The 20007-nt window shown below is 48.2% G+C and overlaps 1 protein-coding gene across 4 annotated transcripts in view; it reads right to left on the reverse strand.

Annotated features, from left to right (window-relative positions):
- Positions 1 to 20007, reverse strand: part of Kcnip1 (potassium voltage-gated channel interacting protein 1) — a 369300-nt gene that overhangs the window by 83865 nt on the left and 265428 nt on the right. The gene's annotated exons all lie outside the window — the stretch shown is intronic.

Here is a 20007-nt window from a genome sequence, read left to right on the forward strand (position 1 = left end):
GGATGTGGCTCTTTTTTCAAAGATGGATTTCCTTCACTTACAGTGTGCAGTTGAGTGTTCTCTATTTCTTCTTGGGTTCAACAGCTCATACCCTTTTGCAGTGGATATTCCCATGTCTGGCTCACCGAGAGTTCATCTATCCACGGCCCACAGAAGGACATCTGGGTGCATTCAAAGCTTTTCAGTTATGTATAAAGCCGCTGTAAGCGGCTCCATGTAGGTTTTGTTCATGGCGGATGCAGCATTAAATGTTTTCAGTTCACTGGGGTAAGCATCAAGGAGCTGGATAGCTGGGATATGTGGGAAGGGGGCGATGAGCTTTGTAGGGAACTGGAAACTGCCTTCCAAAGTGGCTGTGCCACTCCTGTGTCAGTGAGCTGGGCTTGCTGCCATCCCAGAATCTCACCAGACCTCGACACCGTCAGTGGATGTGGCTTTAAGAACTGTGGTGGTACCCGGTTGCCTTGGTGAACCCGTCAGCGACAAGGGAGATTGAAACTGACGGTGCGCACTTTCCTAGCTGCCCAGAACTTTCGCTCACATTTGAATTAAGCGGCTCCTGATGTTGAACTTAAAGAGTTCTTTGTATGTGTTGGACAATAGCTCTTTATTAGATGTATCTTCTGCATATGTCTCCTCCTGGTCTACACTTGGTCTTCTTGTATTTTCTCAGAGGCTTTTCAATTTTAATGCTGTCCCACTTACAAAGTTTTTTCCCCTTAGGTTTTTGCTCTGTTGCTGTATCTAGAACACCGCTGCCTTGCTCAAGGCGACTGACCTGTCTTTTTTCTTACGTTACATCGAGAAGATCGTGAGTTTGAGCTTTACATTAGGTCTCTAAGGTTGTGATCTGTTTTAAGTTAATTGCTGAGTAATGAGTGAAATCCGTGTCTAGATTCTTTTTCCTGTATGTGAAGTCCAGCCGCTCCAGCATTGTTTGTAGAAATGACTGACTTTTGTCTTTGCTCCATTGACATCGATGTAGTTCTTCTTCTTGATGTTCTCTTCCATTCATTTCTAATGTTTTTCCTCATCGATATCATAGCGTCTTTATTATTGTAGCCTTGCAGCCAGTGCTGGACCCTACTAGGGCCAGCCTCCAATTCTGTTCTTCTTTAATCCTAGGTCTTTAATTTTTCCACAAAAACTTCAGAAGTCTGTGGGTGTACACAGAATATCTTTCTAGGGTTGTATAAAGCCCTCGATCTAGCGGTGAGGAATGAACGTTTTCTTGTTTGTAATCACGGAGCACCTCTTTCATATTTCTTGATTCTTCCGTATTTTCAGGAGTGTTTGAGTTTCCCCAGTCAGGCTCATGATTTCACCTTAGGATGCTGCGTGAGTGGTGATGGTCCTTTAATGTCATGCCCCGTGTGTTTGTTCTTCGTGCACAGACCAGGAACTGGTTTTTGGGCATTAGTTTTTTGACATGCCACCTTACCACCACCATTTCTGTTTCTTCCTTCAGATTCTGTTCCAAAGAAACCACGTCGTCTGTGAGCAGCGATGGCTTTGATTTCCCTTTCCCACTTTTCATTCCTTTCCTTACCCCCCGCCCCCTTGCCTTAGCTAGGTTTCCAGCACATACACACACTCACACACGCACAGCACATGCACGCACACGCAAACACACACAAAGTAGTGGCGGGACATTCATAAGTTGCTCCCAACCTTCACAGGAAGCCCTCTCAATATGAATACAGTGTTAACTGTGGTTTATTATTTTTTTAAAATAGGGTTTCTTTATCAGGGCAAGAAAACTCTCTTCTGTTCCCAGTTTGCTGAGAGATGCTTTTGTTTATCGTTAACAGGTGCTGAGTATTTATCAAATATTCCCCACACTGATCAGTATACATTTCTTATTAAGGTGATATGGTGGATTATATTCATGATTTTTGGCAGTTAAATCAGCCTTCCATGCTATGGGAAGTCTCATTTGATTGAAGTATATGTTTCTTAGAGGTTGTTGGATTCGGCTTATTAATATTTTGTTATCTATGTGCATGAGAGATACTTGGCTGCAGCTGTCTTTTCTGATAATGTCCTTGTTTGATTTTGATATTAGGGCAAGGGACAATAAGAAATATTTTTCCTTTCACTTCACATTCTGAAAAGAACCAGAGGAGATAGATTTCTTCTATAAACAGTGGAATTAGCCAGTGAACCCATCTAAGCTGGCTGTTTTTGTTTTTGTTTTTGTTTTTTTTCATTTTGCAAGCTGATTTTTTTTTAAAAAATTCAATTTCTTGACAGATGAAGGTTCATTCATGTTGTGTATTTTCTTGTACATGACTTTGACTCGTTGTATCTTTTGAAGAATCAGTGCATTTTGCACAGTTTATCAAATTTGTGGGCATACAGCTGTTTACAGTATTTCCGTTTTCAGTCTACAACGTGATCTATCGGTAATCCTTTCTGATCTTCCTAACTCGGGTCTTTTCCTTTTGCCTTTCCTACCTGGCTCTATGGCTACTGGTGTTGCCTTTGCAAAGAACCAGCTTTGGGGTTTTATTAATTTTTCTCATGTTGGCTTCCTGTTTCCGATTGAACAGACGTATGATCTAATTTTTATTATCCCTTCCTTTCTGCTTTTTAGATTGATATTTAATTATTTTTCTAAGCCACATTCAGTGTTATAAATGCTCTGCAGATGATCCTCTCTGCTGTGCCTTAAGCATTCTGTCTTGTGTTTCCATCTCTCTTTAGCTCAAAACAGTTGTAAATTCCTCTTGTGGCTTCCTTTTGGACCCATGTGTTATTCGGTAAAGTGTTGTTTAATCTCCAAGCATTAAGGATCTTCTGGGACCTCTTTGTTATTGATTTTTGGTTTAATTCTGGACTGGTTTGGGAACAGACACGATAGAATTTATATTATTTCAGATGTGTCAGGATGTGTTTTAAGGTCCCAAATGTGACCTTGTGCCTGATGATGTGAGTGGAAACAGCCTGAAATCTCTTCATCTGGTGCAACCGGTCCACAGCAGTCCACTGCGCCCAGCTGAAGGATGGCGCCATTAAATTTGACTGTGTCCTCGCGTGTTTCTCCAGAGGAATCGGATATTTGTGGGAGTCGGATGTTAAAGTTTCCAACTGGAACTGTGGTTTGCTGCTGCTGCTGCTGCTGCTGTTGCTGCTGCTGTTGCTGCTGCTGCTGCTGCTGCTGCTGCTGCTGCTGCTGGTGCTGCTGCTGGTGCTCCTGCTGTTGCTGCTGCTGTTGCTGCTGCTGCTGCTGCTCCTGCTGGTGCTGCTGCTGTTGCTGCTGCTGGTGCTGCTGCTGCTGCTGCTGCTCCTGCTGCTGCTGCTGCTGCTCCTGCTGCTGGTGCTGCTGCTGGTGCTCCTGCTGCTGCTGCTGCTGCTCCTGCTGCTGCTGCTGCTGCTGGTGCTGGTGCTGCTGCTGCTGCTCCTGCTGCTGCTCCTGCTGCTGCTGCTGCTGGTGCTGCTGCTGGTGCTTGTCCACCATGCATTTTGATGCTGTGTTATTAGGCACTCACTCCCTAATGGCCGTCAGTCTATGTCCTCTTGGATACCGAGACTTGACTGACATGTCACACCCCTCCCCCTTTTTTCCGGAGCTGGGGACCGAACCCAGGGCCTTGCGCTTGCTAGGCAAGCGCTCTACCACCGAGCCAAATCCCCAACCCCGTCACACTCCTTTTTATCCCTGATAACATCCCTCCTTGGTCTAGAACCTTCATTAGTCACCCCTGCTTTCTTGGATTGCTATTAGCAGAGTGTGCCCCCCACCTTTTGTCCTCTTTAAATCTGCTTCCAAAGCTTAGTTGAAGCAATCGTGTGACTGGTAATGGAGAGAGTCCTTCCTAGCGTACACTCAGAACTCTGGATGCCCCAGGAGCAACCAGGGCTCTAATGTTTGACAGTATAACGCCCATACTTTGGGAAACGCAGATCCATGGCTTCATGTTACCAGAGTCAGCGTCAGAAGCCTTGGGTCAAACATGGAAGTCTCAATGGGCCTTGCAGGAGTAAAGGTGCTTCTTCCCAGGGAAGTGTGCAGAAAGGCCTGGGCTTGCTCAGGTCTTTGTGGCCAGAACCCAGGTAGGGCTTGGAGACCTCTGTTCACATCTGAGGTCTTGCCGCCTTAGCACTGGGTCCTGTAAGACTAGAATCATTGCTGAGAGTCTCTTGTTTAAGGCTTAAGGACAAAAAGCCCCAAGCTGAGGGCCTTAGAGAATCCCTGGGAACAGCGATGGTGGGATGGATGTGTCCTATCCCCTTAAAACATGAGGAAAAGAATTTGCACAGTGTTTAAGGAAGTTTCCACTCCCTTCTAAGCAAGATACAGCTCTTCTCTGCCTCTGGTCCACACCAGAGTCACGGACCAGTTGTTCAGAGAGAACATGGGTTGAAAGATGGGTTAACCCCACTTCTGGAAAGCTGGAGAAAATCTGCGTCACGCATACACATCTGGAGGCCCAGTGTGCTTCTAGAAGGTGCATCGTAAGCCTTTGACACTTCAGTGTTAGCAGTCAAATGTCACTTGGAACCCAGTCCTGCCAAAAAGGCCACAGGTCAACCTCCTCTCCCCATTCCTCACTGGTAATGGGAGCCTACAGCTCGTTCCCACTGATTGGACCCTCGGTGTGAGGTGATGGGCGTGAAAGACGATGGAGAGGGAGCGAGAACCTGGGGTGAGTGACAGAGCTGGTGGGATGCCATGAGTTTGGAAACTGAGGCTGCATGCCATTGAGGATGAGGGCCTTCCAGGGCAGGGCTGATGAGGCCTCAGCAAATGTCTCTGCCCCCTCCATTCCATGCCAGGAGGCCTCAGCCATCTGAAGCTGCTCGAAGAAGCTCCTCAGACTCAATGCGGTAGACTGTGGGTAGATGCCATGCCCCCAGTGGAGCAGGCAGCCCAGTGCAAGCCACATGCACAGACATCGGGGCCAAGTACCAGAGGCCACCAGTCACCCCTCTGTCTCCCCCAGCCAAGGACAGGGGCCCTCAGTGGAACCCTTAGCCTCATCATCACCTTCCAGATCCAGAGAAATCTCCCACGGGACAGAAGCCCATCCCGATGCCCACCCCAGTGAAGTTGAAATATGTGAAGCAATGGTGTCTTACTGTGGCGACTTTTGCTCCCACACCTCCAAATGTGTCATCACACAGCCCTCGAGACTGCTCGAAACTGACTTACCTGTAAGAGAGAACACAGAAGGGTGGCAGCCACATTCCCCCCGGGACCGGCACAGCCTCTGGAGTTGAGTTGGTGCAGCCCTTTGCATCCAAGCTAAGAGGGGTCCAACGGAGGTCTCCCCAATCAGGGCAGGGGCCATGCAGTGGCTGCTACGTGTTTCTCTAAGTCTTGACCAAGTCAACAGCCCAAGAAAAATGTCACGAGACACAGAGGCAGGGTCCAAGAAGAGGCTCTCCCCAGGAATATGGGGCAATAGTCATTGGTTAGAGGGACCCAAACTGTCATAGCAGGGAGGCGTTTCTGGAGAGATAAGAGGTGGGATTGCCTCTGGTTTGATTCTTTTTTGGGAGGGAATATCATATATATATATGTATATATATATATATGTATATATATATATATATATATATGTATATATATATGTATGGAACAGGCCATTGGTGAGTTTTAAACAATCCTCTGCATAACTGCAAGCCAGAAGGAATGAACAACGCTAGGTAGGATCTGTTGAAAGATGACCCTTGCCCCACTGTTCACTTGCACAAGAAGGAGTCTCAGGTCATCCTGTGCTAGGCTTACCTTTGTCTATGTGTTTCCCTTGTTCGAGGTTCCCAGAATGGACTTCACAGCTCTCCAGCTCAGAGAGTATATCGGGATGTGACACAAGACAGAGCTCCACAGTGACACCTCTCCCCAGGATCCAAACATGCCTGGTGCACACTGGGAGACTTTAGTCAACTGTATTCCTTCTGTTATTCTGGTGCTTGTGTGTGTATGTGTGCTTGTGTGTATGTGAAGAAATGACCCTCTTTTGTTGTCACAAGCCCTGAGAGCAGGTAGAGCAAGTTCTCTGTCCATTGTCCGAGTGACGACGACTCATTTTAAGTCAACATGCGACCTGCAGTTTGGGAATGCCACCTGTCGTTCAGGGACACAGAGTCAAAACCTTAAGCCAAATGTCCCCAATTCCAGATGGTGGCTCTGGTGCACAGTCACCTAGATTTAATAACTTTCCCACGACCTGCTGATGTCCCTCCTACAGCACTCGGGTTTAGACCGTGTTCTTTCCTGAATGCCTTCTTACACAGTTGATAATAAGCATGATACTAAGTATGAGTCTCTTTCCACCACTTCCCGGCCATCCTGCCATTGTCCTTGACTCACCTGATGCAGTATCTACCTGGTTCTCATACCAGCTACACGAGAGTCTCTTTTGGGGCTGCTCTGCTCCCCAGCTCCCTAGCAAATCCATCAGCAAGTCCCGTTTATCTTACTTCTTAGAATTCTCCGCAATGGACTGCACCTCCCAACTGTGAGGATGGTTGCCCACTAATCACCTCAGACCATGAGATATAGCTGTGGAAAACACCACAGAAGATGGAAGAAGGAACCCAGGTCCCTCTGCATCTCGGGAAGCCACTGCACCAGTTCTGTGCCAAACGCCTCCTGACTTCTTAAGGGTGAGCCCAATGAACTATGTGCATAATTTTGTTAAGGAAGGGGAAGTTTGACTAAGCACAGCCAAACTTGACTCACCTAGGCAAGAAGGGGATCTGATCCACAAATAGGAACCCTCTGCCAAGACATGCACATTGGCTTCTTGATTAATGTGACTGGAGGCCTAAGACAGGAGGGATGGAAAACGCCTCAGGTGAGATTGAACCAGGGGGATGGGCGACCTTGAGCCTCAAACGGTGCAGCGATTAGCACTGTGCCCACCACATAGATACTGTCCATGCAGCTGGGCGCATGGAGAGGTGCAGACACTGGACCAGGCAGTTGTGCTGGCTTAAATAAGAATGGTCCCCATAGGCTCACATAAATTCGAATGTTTGGTGATCAGGAAGTGGCACTACTGAGAAGAATTTGAAGGTGTGGCCTTGTTGGAGGAAGTGTGTCAATAGGGGCAGGCTTTGGGGTTTCCAAAGTCCAAGCCAGTCCCAGTGTCTGTTCCTGTTGCCTGTGGGTCCAGATGTAGAAGTCTCGGCTCCTTCCCCAGCACCATGTCTGCCTGGATGCTGTCATGTTTCCCACCATGATGATAATGGACTGAACTTCTGAAACTGTAAGCCAGCCTGGGTTAAATGCTTTCTTTTGTAAGAGTTGCTGTGCTTGCGGTGTTTCCTCACAGCACTAGAACATGGACTAAGATAGCAGGTCAGAGAGTGGAGCTTTCAAACCCAGGAAGAAGTCTGGCTCCAGAGTCCTTCCCTCAGACTGATAACATCCTGGAAGATTTTTTTTTCTTCCCCCTTTCAGAGCCTGGGTGATGGCTGAGCACACCTGATAACTTGAGTCCAAGCCCCAGAACTCACCGTGGGAGGAGAGAAAAAGCTGTCAAAATCGATGCTCTGGCATCCATGTGAGAGCCACAATGACAGCCCCCACCCACTGATAATAGTAACATTTTAAAGGACTAACAATTGAATGTTTTACGTGTAACAATGTTTTTTTTTTTTTAAGTGCTAATTCTATTGAAAGGTGACTCTCATCTACAAGACGGAAGTCCTAATGGGACCAACTCTTAAGTTTGTTTTCATTGTGGTGTGGTGAGGTCCTCCGAGTGGGCCCTCAATGTCCATCACCTGTTGCTGCTTGTGAGACAGTTGGCTGTCCGTCTGTGCCCCCATGCTGTCTTGTGTCAGTGGCAGCATCAGTCATGGAAAGAGAGGAAGACGCAGACCTTTGCCAGAGAGGATCTTGGGTGAAACCTTTTGAAGAAATGGAAGTGGAATCCTGCAAGTGCAGCATAGGTGTTAGACCCCAGAGAAACCTGCCTCGGTCTTCAAGTGATCTTCTGTGCGAGGGCCCCTGGGCCTTCTCCAGGCTGCTGCTGACCTCTGCTGGTCATAATGGGAATCGGCGCACATCTAGCAGAGCAGAGAGTTAGAAGCCCGAGAAAGATAGGGTTCTTGGGGGCTGTCTGGATACCTTCTTAGGGAACTTGGCCCTTTCAGCTCCTAACATCCTAGCATGAGGGACAATGGCATGAGTTGTCAGGGGCTGAAGGAAGAGACCACTTTATGTAAGGTCTGATTCCAGGAACTACAGTGACAGGACCAGGATGAAGAGGAGGAAACTGGAGGGAGGGTTAGACCGAAGGTAGGAGGAAGAAGGTCTAAGTGAGACACCCAAAGCGCTTCACTATTAGCTTTAACATCAGCCTCAACACCAGAGCAATGGTCGCTAATCACATCTTCAGAATCTGCCACTCAGAATGGCAAAGCGACTTCCTTCCCATCTGTCAAGTGAAACTGCCTGGATGGATTTGTGCCTTTAACATTCATTATACGTGTGACCTTGGAAGGGCTACCAGTTACTTCTTGAGGGATCACTTATCCAGTGCACATTTGGGGTACTCCACCTGGTAGCTGTGAATTAGGACTGTAGGACCCCAGGTAGGTGGACTGAGGCATACTCTAACATCAGCACCAGGATTTCACAAAACCATCAGCAGACGAGGGATGCCAAGACCAGACTACCCACTGCTCCTGACCTGAAGCCCACCTGGCTGCTTCCCATCGGACAAGTGGCCTTGGTCTTTGAGGGCTAATAGTGGTTGTCTGCCTCTGAAGTGATCACTATAATCTGGGAGAGCTCTGAGCCCAGCCTTCTCCTCTCTGGGAGCCACTTCTCCCTGGAGCTTTCTTCCTCTCTTGGGTACGTCTCTCTTGCTTTGAGCTGAACCAAGATGGGTGAGAACAGAGAGCTCTCTTTCCAGAGTCCCGGGCTGGCTTACTAGAATCAATATGTTCCACAAATACTTATGGAATTCCTGTTCTGAGCCCACCATCCAGGCTGACAGTCAGGAGGACAAAACTGATGATCTGGTAGCTTTGGCAAAGCTTCTGTTCATCTAGAAAAGGGCAGGTAGGGGCTGGAAGGAACTATACCAACAAGAGAGGAAATATTATGTTAAATAGTGTGAAGGTTGGGGGGCAGTAAAATGTGTTGGGGAGAGAGGTGAGGAGTCAACCTTCCCAAGAGAGGGATAAGGACATTTGTGGAGTGTCAAGGAGGGCATGGTGGACAGAGCAAAATAGATAAGATGTAGAAAGGAGGTGCTGGGTTATGCGGGTGTCGTGGATAGCATGGGGCTGTGGCTTTTACTCTGAATAAGGGAGAAAGCAGCAGAGGGGTCCCGGGCAGAGGTGTGCATGGTCAGCCTTACCTAGAAGGCACGTCTTTGTCTACTGACTGAAGTTAGACTTCCACCAAGCTTCTTAGGACCATGGACCACAGTCCCACACGGAATCTTACGGGTGAATGAAGGAGTCTTGAGCAATGTGTCAATGTATAAAAGTTTCTGTGCACATAATGACTGGAGAGTAACTGGGAAGCAAACGCACAATGGATCTGCCTGCTTCCAGCAGGCCTTGCCCATGCGTGCTGCAGGAGGAAATTCTGCAGAAGCCTGTGTTCTAGATACATGCGTGTGCTGTGCGTGTTGCATAATGCTTGTGGTTACTGCCTGCTGTGAACTGCAGTTTTTATTTTTTATACACGGTTTCTGCTGCACAGAAACAAAACTGTTTAATTACAGGAAAAAAAAGACTTAATGCTTTCCTACTGTCATTCCTCAGCATCTAAGTTTCAAATTAGTATATTTTGGACCATACTGTGTTAGAACACTTGATTTTAAAACTTGCTGTTTGAGTAGCTGACTTGAGCATCATAAAAAAAATCATTCAGTGAATTTTGGCTTAAGCTTAGGAGAGAATTTCCAACAGCTTCTGACATGGCCTTAACTATACCACTATACACATGTTTGTGCTGGGTGGTGTTTTCGACACTCATGTTACAGAATAAGAAGTACCTGTCAAATCTCTAAGATGCTCTATGTTTTGACTCTTGAGCCATGATCCAATTCTTTAGGTAAAAATAATCATGCCCATCTCATGAGTACAAAACCTTGACTTCCTTTTTAATAAATAGTAAAGTGAAATTTATACCAGAGAGCTGCTTTAAAAGAAGTTTATGACTGCCAGTAAGTGATTTTATAGTGAGACTGTGGAAATCTTGGGTGAAGGGAGTCGCACTTGACACAGTTAAAAGAAGCCAGGAAGCTCCAGGCTGAAAGAGAACGGGGTGGGGTTTAGGGGAGGGAGTGTGAGAAGCTCCTATAGCAATCCAGGGGGAAAGCCGGTGGGTGTGTGCACTGGGCTGGCTGATTCTGGGTGAGAAACCTTGCTGGAAGCTGAGGGCCTGAGAGGAAGAGATGGCTCTTGAATGTCACAGCTGGGCTGCTGCTTCCTGAGAGAACAATGACTCTTTGCACTAACTATGTATGGGCAGGATGTAGCTGGGAAGTGTGTAAGGTGTGAGCAGTGTGGCCGTGCATGTGCCCTTTACTTTAAGGGGTTCTGGTTCACTGTGTTTTAATAACTGCTCATCCCACTGTGTGTATATGTGGTGGCTGGATGTGAGCAGCTGGCTACGGCCCACATGGAGGACTTACAGCTGGGACAGCCTGATGTGCCATCCTGGCTCTGTCCCTTTAAGCCACACAGCCCCAGATGGGTCAGGATGGGGGCTGGGGGGAGTCAAGAATGTGTGCAGAACTAAGACTCTGGGAAAACATGCCCCACTATCTGTCTCCTAAAAATGCTCTCTCTTCTCGACCAAGCTCTTTGGAGGAGAAGCACTTTGTCCTCCCTAACATATGGGGATATTCCTAAGACAGAAATCACTCACTTGAAAATCTGGGGTGTGGATGTAACCATCTCATCGTGACCCCATAACCACTGCTGAGAAGTCATGACCACATCAGGGGAGTGTTGGGGACAGTCCTTCCAAGTTGAGAAGCTGGGGATAACCCTTCCAGTTCTGGGAGGGTTCAGGCTACAAGGAAGCAGGTGGCTGTGTTCAGGGATCTTCCAGGTGCTGACAAGGACATTAGTCTGTTTGGATAGAGGTCAAGGGGTCACTTCTGAAGAGGGCCACTTCTGTTGTAGCTAGGAATCTTGAAATATCAATGTTAATAAGTCTTCCAGATCCACTTATGGAAGAAGGAGGAAGAGGAAGAGGAGGAGGAAGAGGAGGAGCAGAGGAGGAGCAGGAAGAGGAAGAGGAGGAGCAGAGGAGGAGGAGGAGCAGGAGGAAGAAGAGGAAGTCACTGTTGCCGAAGCAGACCAGAAAGGTGAAGCAACATGTTTAAGGCCTCACAACATATTATACAGCTGGAATTACAAGCAGGTGGTCTGACAATCTGGTTTGTGACTAACAGATGACTGGCTAGTCCTGAAGTTCCTAACAGATATGTCTGAGAATGCTATAAGCTATTATATGTTCAATACACACACACACACACACACACACACACACACACACACACACACACACACAGAGTGCATACACATATACACAAAGCACACATACATGCATACATACATAAATACACACATAAACATACACATACATATAAACATGTACACACAGCACATGCATACACATACATACATACAAACACACATATAAACATGCATGTGCACACACACAGCAATACATACATATAAATACACATAAACATACACACACATATAAACATGCATGTGCACACACACACACTCTCACACACAGGTTTCCCCTCAGTATCCACGGTAGGCAAGGCATGGTATTCACACATGACCTAGGTTACTTGTCACTCAGCATAGAACAGACATGCTCATTGTTTATGAGATGCTGACACTATAGCGGCCTCTGCATTGGCTGATCTGCCTAAATCTCTCCCTGAGATCCAAACGCTCTCTCCCGATACCTGACTATGGAGCCTGGCGTCTTTGGGCTTCCCTGACAGACTCAGATACATTCTCATTTCCTTGTCTACATAACATCTGTGAGGCTAATTGTGTTCTATTCCCAGTGCAGAGGTGGCTCGTAGCTCTTTTCAGGCTAGAATTAGTCTGCTCAGGTCTGCCATGTCCTCTTTGAACACCAGGTGGCGCCCCACACCGCCCCAGGTTCATAGCTTCCTGACCTGTTGGTAACTCCCCACAGCCAGGGTGCCTTTTCTGACTTCATATGGAAATGGTTCCACAGAATTCACGAATTCACTCAGGAAGAGGGAACAGAGTAGACTTCTCCAGATTGGATCCAGGCACCATCCCCAAGCAACTCCCATCCCACACCAAGGACATTGTGGAGGGCTGTGCAGGAACTCGTGATGTGGCTGCTTTGTTCGTTGACCCACCGAATCGGTATGACTGCTATCTGACATCAGTCACTCAGTCCGCATTTGTTGACAAGGAGTTTTGGAAAGGCCTGCCGGAGGCCACAGAACTGTGTAGTGCTGAGACGGGATTCTAACACGGGCCTGCTTGATTTCGTCCTTTGTACCCAGGTGTCTGCTCCAGTGACCATCTCCTCATCTGAAGGGAAGGCAGCATTGAACCCTGAAGCACAGAGTGGCACCAGACCGCGTGGAACACTGCAGGGTCCTCAACACCAAGAGCCTGCTCCAGCTACCCTGTGTAATCAGAGCCCATGAAGCTCAGCCCGGATCTTGAATGCAGGAAGATAATAGCATCTATGGGGGATGATTCTGCTTGTTCTATCTGGGAGGCACAGCCTTCTCTTTGGCTCTGGGGCTGCTTCTGAGAAGCCTCACACACTGTCGAAAGGAGCACAGGTGGACACAGCCATCATAGAGAAGTACATGAAGGCTCCATCAAGACCTGAAGGTTCATTTACCACAGGATCCAGCTACCCCACTACAAGTTGTGTCCTGAGGAAAGTCCGCCACAGCGCCAAGCACTTGAGGATGACCGCGCTCATTTCCACTCTATAGGAGCTAAGATATGTTACCAGCCCGGGTGCCTGTCAACACATAGGTGGTAAATGCAGCACGGTGCATGTATGTAATGATGAATTTCTCAGTCACAGACAGGCATGAGATTATCTCACTCGAGCACAGGGGTAGAGCTGGAGGTGGAGTTCACTGTAGAACCTCTGCCATTGCCTCCATGAGCCTGCACAGGTGAGCAAGGGCAGTGTAAGAATATGCAGCTTGCCTTTGCTCACCAGGGCAGACCAAAAGGAGGAGGCCCATCAACCTGAGTGGAGAGGAGCAGTTACTGAAGGCAGGAGCAGGTACATGAACAGAGGGTTAACTGGACCACACATCCATGTGCTAAAGCGCCACACTGAGTCATATCCAGAGAGTCTTATTAAAAGCTTTGAAGAAGGGAATGTCAGAGATCAGTCACTAAGGCCTGATGACCGTTATTGGGTCATGGGGTTCTGTGTAGGGACAGCAGCCCTATCCTCAGCATCTCCCCAGTGCACGCTGTGTGGTAGGGCCTTGAGCTCCCCCAGATGTTTTAGTTCTCTCTCCTGGGAGCTCCAACCTCACTGCACATGAGGAAGCTGCTTAGCCAGTTTACTGGTCAGCTGGAACCGGAGCCTGCTGCAGACTATGGTGCTTTTATATCAAGCTACCTGCTTTTCTCATAGGAGAGAAGCTCACAGAGTGTAGTCAACTGACCATAGTCACACAGTGGCCACTGACAAGCTACTCACTATTCATCCATCCATCATCCATGCATGCATCACATCCCTCCCTCCCTCCATCCATCCGTCCATCCATCCATCATATCCATCCATCCAACCATGCATGCATCCATCCATCACATCCCTCCCTCTCCCTTCCCTCCCTCCATCCATCATCCATCCATCCATCCATCCATCCATCATATCCATCAACCATGCATGCATCCATCCATCCATTCATCCATCATCCCTCCCTCCCTCCACCCATCCATTGTCCATCCACCATATCAATCCATCTATCCATCCATCCATCCATCATCCATCCATCCATCCACCCACCCACCCATCCATCTATCCATCCATCCATCATCCATCCATCCATCCATCCATCACATCCATCCATCCATCCATCCATCCAACTATTCTTCCATCCATCCATCCATCCATCCATCCATCCATCCATCACATCCATCATCCATCCATCCATCATCCATCCATCCATCCATCACATCCATCATCCATCCATCCATCCATCCATCATCCATCCATCCATCACATCCATCATCCATCCATCCATCCATCACATCCATCCATCCATCCATCCATCATCCATCCATCCATCACATCCATCGTCCATCCATCCATCCATCATCCATCCATCCATCCATCACATCCATCATCCATCCATCCATCCATCATCCATCCATCCATCACATCCATCATCCATCCATCCATCCATCCATCACATCCATCCATCACATCCATCATCCATCCATCCATCACATCCATCCATCCATCACATCCATCCATCCATCATCCATCCATCCATCCATCACATCCATCCATCACATCCATCCATCCATCCATCACATCCATCCATCACATCCATCCATCCATCCATGCATCATCCATCCATCACATCCATCCATCCATCCTTCCATCCATCTATCCATCCATCCATCATCCATCCATCCATCCATGCATCATCCATCCATCCATCCATCACATCCATCATCCATCCATCCATCCATCATCCATCCACCCACCCACCCATTCATCCATCCATCCATCATCCATCCATCCATCCATCCATCCATCCATCCATCCATCTATCCATCCATCCATGCATCATCCATCCATCCATCCATCCATCACATCCATCCATGTTTGAGCCTAACTCAGTGTCCCATCCTCTAACCTGTACTGTTAGCTGCTATCTATTGCTTGTGCCCTAACACAAACAGGGAAATGAGGCAACCTTGAGGGATGCTCTTGGCTAACCCTAGCACCAACCAGAGTGGCTTCCTCCATTCTCAACTTGTGGACCTGTGAAATGTGGGTGAGGCTGGACTTAGGAATGACATTTTAAGCCAGTCTTGCAGTCTTACTCCCCTGCTTCCTTACCACACTCCCTTCCATACCAAGAAGCTGTGTTTGTCCCTTCAGAGTACTGGCATTTTTCATGATAGTCCCCTTGCCCTTGGGATGTGCCTTCCCTCTCCCATGATCCTATTCATACTCCATGCTTGCCCCTCTGATTGAAACCCTCTTGTCTCTTTCTAGACCATGTCTCGTCTCTGTTTCAAAACTGACAGTGCCTCCAAGTTATTCATCAGGGCAACTTTCATCCACCTCGTCTAAGTCCCAGTGGCCTCTCAGTTCCAGTCATGAACTTATACCCCAGATTTCCATGGGCCTCTTTTTGCTTCTGCTCTTTCACTCTGGCATATGGTCCTCTCCTCTGCATACTGAGTGAACTCCTGTTTGAAAGACTGAGTCTAAATGTCTCTGCCTTACTGAGTCTTCCTTGCTTCCCTGACCTGGGCTGAATGGAGATACTGGGGCCATAAATCTAGTCCATGAATAATATTACTTACTGAACTTAAGAGGGGAGCAAGAACATATTGATGAGCATTCATGGCACTCATTCATCTATCCATCCATCCATCCATCCATCCATCCACCTACCCATCCATCTACCATCTATCCATCCACCCACCCACCCATTCATCCATCCATCCATCCATCCATCCATCCACCTACCCATCCATCTACCATCTATCCATCCACCCACCCACCCACCCATTCATCCATCCACCCATCCACCCATTCATCCATCCACCCACTCAGCCTCCCACCTACACATCTATCTATCCATCTACCCACCCTCCCACCCATCCATCCATCTAGCCAGCCAGTCACTCATGTATCCATCCATCCATCCATCCATCCATCCATCCATCCATCCATCCATTCACCTATCCACTATCCACCTATCCTCTACCTATCCATTCAACACCTGCTCATATATCCATCGAGTCCCTCTAGTCTAGCAGCTACTGGAATGGCACGTCTTGCAAGCCTTTTTGTCTGCAATGATGAGTTTCCTTTAGGGGTGACATTATCTAAATTATTCCTGTTCCCTAGAGCTGGCAACCTGACAGAGTCTCATGGACTCTTTCAAGGTCTTTGTATAGAATACCAGCTACCCTGGCTCCTGGCTCTCAACTCCTTCCTGGGTCCAGACAGGGCATCATCCAAAACTATTAGCATTCGAAAACCTCACCCTTGGCTCCACCCCTGTTAGGAAGAGCAAATCCAGGGCATTGGGGTGGCTGTATGAGGTGGGGTCATCTGCTTCTAGATAGAGTTTCTGTTGTTGTCTGAATGGTCTTGGATAGAAGGAATCCAGCAAAGGAGCTTGCTCAGTGATGAAACAAAAATTTATTTTGTTCAGGGCCAATGACAGCTACATCCCAACTACCTTATTTGAAGGCCACTGATGATGAGTGGAGGGTAGATAAATGACAGAGATTTAGCTCCCATTATTGCTAACTCTAGATAAAACCAGAAACAAAGCACAGAGTCAGGACCACAGCCTATATCACCCCCAGGGAGGATGCAGATACTATTTCCCTGTCCATGCCATTCTATGCCACCAGCTCCTAAGCTCTCATGTCTCAGACATACTCTAACATCCTAGCTGCAAGAGAGGCTGTCAAGAAATGACTGCCTGCGAGGGAGGCTGGTAAAAAAAAATACCTTGCCTCCTAGGCTAGGCTACTCAAGAGGCCAGCAGGTGCTCTGCAGCAGTCACTGGAGTGTCCCTCAAACCCATATGTCACTATATACAATATCTGTGACTACCTTACTGCAGTGACCACCCAGCCTAAGGCTCTCTAGATCCAGTGTTTCCTTCTTCCTGGACAACAACTGGGAACTGAGGCTAGAGGATAATTTCCCTGGGGCTTTAGGAAAAAGGACACCTTGCAGTGCCATCCTCACTTACTGCTAGATACATACTCTAGGGTTTAGATGTGCCTCTCAAATCTCACATGTTGGAAATTTAATCCCCAAATCTCTATGGGCTCTTGGGGGCAGGGTCTTTGAGGATAATTAGGGTTAGATAAAGTCATTAAGGTGGGGTTCCCATGACAAGGGAAGCTGGATGAGAACAGGAATAGGAACCTGACATGAAACACTTGCTCTGTGTCTTCATGTGGTGCCTTCCACGGTTAAGATGCACCAGGAGTTTCCTTGCCAGATCCAGCACCAGGCTCTCAGACACCCCAACCTTCAGAGCCACCAACCAAATATACTTCTGTAAGTACAAATACCCAGGAGGTGGGAGTCCATTACAGCAGTTACTGATGACTGTAGCAGGGACATGCCTAATCAGAGGTAATGTCCCTGCAGTCTGGGAAGTATGGAATTCTTGTAAAGCACATCTTGAAATAGTTCGTCCACCCAACCATGCCCCATAGCAGCTCTACTAGACAGAGTTAGTTGTTGCCTAGCGTGCCTGTCTAGAGCAGCGATGTTGGCTGCCCAGGCTGTTGTGGAATGAAGATGGGCTAGCCTCCAGCCACCCCGTAGGAAAGCTAGCGTACTGTCAGAAATCCAAGGACATGGAAAGCCAAGGGATGGGACTGGATTTCAATCCCTGAACCAGGCAGCCATGGAGTCTTGGACAGAGGACGATGCCCTGAGCCTCAGTTTCCCGCTTTGCAGAGGCAGAGGTTACAGGAGGTGCTGGATGGGGGTATGCTAAGCCTGTCAGCTGCATATGTAGCTATTTCCTCAGGAGCCACGGGGCAGCCACATTCCACCTCTGTTCACACATTCCTGTGCCCTCCAAGTCTATACCACAGCCTCATGGTCCCAGAGAGACTGCTCCAACTCCGGACACCATTAAGGCATCACTCACACACTGGCTGCTTTGTGCCGAGCTGGGAATGTCTGTCCCCCTCCTAGGCTGCTCTGTTCGTCCTTAGTGACAGAGCTCATACATGTCATGGTGCAGAGGCTGTGGCTGCCATCACTTCTGCTTGGGTAGCACTTCTTAACACAGTTCCTGTCTAGCATGCTCCATTTCATTACCATGTCTCACTGCCTTCCAAACCCTGGGTGTTCTCCGACGTCATTGTGATGGGAGACAAATCCAGACACTCTATTACTTTGGGGTTTGATCTAAAGCTTGGGATTTAGGGGTGTGGTGGTGGATAATAGCTTTATATTCTTTCTGAGACACCACGTATGGGACCCAGGTTCTTGTGCATAGCAGGCCTGTGCTCCGTCTCTGAGTTCCACTCCCAGCTCTGGTCTTGTGTTCTGAGCAGAGTGGTCGTGTGCATGTTTGGAATGTTGAGTAAAAGTGAGATCTAACACATGCCCACCACCCTGTCCCAGATCCACAGGCTGAAGCTGGGCATGCCAGGTGAGAACGGAGGGAGCTCGGTGGCAGGAGTGGAGAGCACTCTGGAATTTTCATCTTCCTTGCATGGAAAGTGCTTCCCCAGGTCCTAGCCCCAGGACTGGGAGGCCATGAACAGAAAGAATGACCCCTGATGGGGAGGCAGGCACCTCACATGACATCCAGGGAGCCAGAGATGCAGTGTGGCCATAGCCCTGATGCTTGCAGACAGAGCCCTATGGACAGGGCATGCACCCTGTTAGGGAGCCTGTTAGGGAGCTGAGGAGCCTGGACCAGTGTCAGGGCTGAGTCTGTGCCCCCTGTACTTCTCTGATCTACAGTGTAAGGGATCCTCAGTCTCCTGGGACCAGGTACACCCTGAAGAAGGGGAGCAGGCCTGAGGAGTTTAGGGGGAAGTCCCTCCCACCAACCCACGAAAGCAGCTGCTGGGAATAGGAGGGCCAGTAGAAAAGAGGACGAAGGGTGGTGGGTAGGGGAGCAGAGATGTTTACGAAAGCCAAAAGCACCAGCACAAGGGCCTCTGATGCCCTCTGGGGCCCAGCGCTGGGGTGGCCGTGCGCCATGCTATATATAATATATATATATATATATATATATATATATAATATATATATAATAGCACAGCCTATTCTGGCCAAAGGAAGCTGCCACAATGCCAACCAAGCTGTAACTTGTGCCTGCTCTGCCAACTGCCACCCTCTGAGGGTCAGTGAGGGAGAGCGAGTGAGGAATCAGGCAGCAGCTCTTGTCCTACCCTGTTGTCCCTTCCCCAGAAGCTGGGACCAGAGCCAGGGTAGAGTTCAGGGCAGGGTGCACATTTTGAGTATAGATGAAGCCGAAGCTGAAATTATTATTGAAAAATGCAAAACTATTTTTGGAACGACAGCTGCAGTTGCTGAAAACCCAGGACAGCGGGGGACATTAAGATGGTCATAAAACATAGAGGAAGGGATATAACGGAGGGAGGGGAACACGAAGTCATCCTAGTCCAAATGGTAAGTGGGCAGCCTTCTGTTTCACATATGTGCTGTTGGTTTCTGGCTACCCTTTCCTGCACTGGACCCTCAGTGCCACAAAATCAGGGACTTTCTGCTGCAAGTGCTTTCAGGGTCCCCAGCACCTAGAACTTGCCTCAGACAGCCAGTAGATTTTGAATGTGTGAAGGAAAACACATAAGCCTAAGATGGGTTGTCAATAGGTATGACCTATGTTTTCCTTAAGTTCTTTGACTATTATGTAGTATTTGGAGACAGCATTAGACTTGCTTAAGCAGCCCAGAAAGCAAGAAGAACCAAGGGACTGATCACAATGTTGGGTGATTTTTGTTCTGGGCTGCTGTTTCTAGAACCTGGGTCATGGAGATAGGCACATGCTTCAAGGAGTCAGCCCCTCGAGACTAATGTGTAGTGAAAGCCGGCCAGGCTCAGGAGAGCTGAAATCAGGCTCAGAGCCCTTGGTGGGAGTCTTTTAATGCCAAGAACCTGTGGCATTTGATCTGTGTTAATCCGGAAGCCGCCAGAAGGTGGTGCTCTCTTCCCTGATTGGAAGATCCTTGCCGCGTTGGTCCAGAGTTCAGCCCTCTTGGCAGCTTCAGAGCAAGCAGTTTCAAGGTTCAGTCTTCTGTATTTGAGGAGAAGGCCAGGGAAGAAGC

This window comes from Rattus norvegicus, chromosome 10 (assembly GCF_036323735.1).
Source record: "Rattus norvegicus strain BN/NHsdMcwi chromosome 10, GRCr8, whole genome shotgun sequence".
NCBI lineage: Eukaryota > Metazoa > Chordata > Mammalia > Rodentia > Muridae > Rattus > Rattus norvegicus.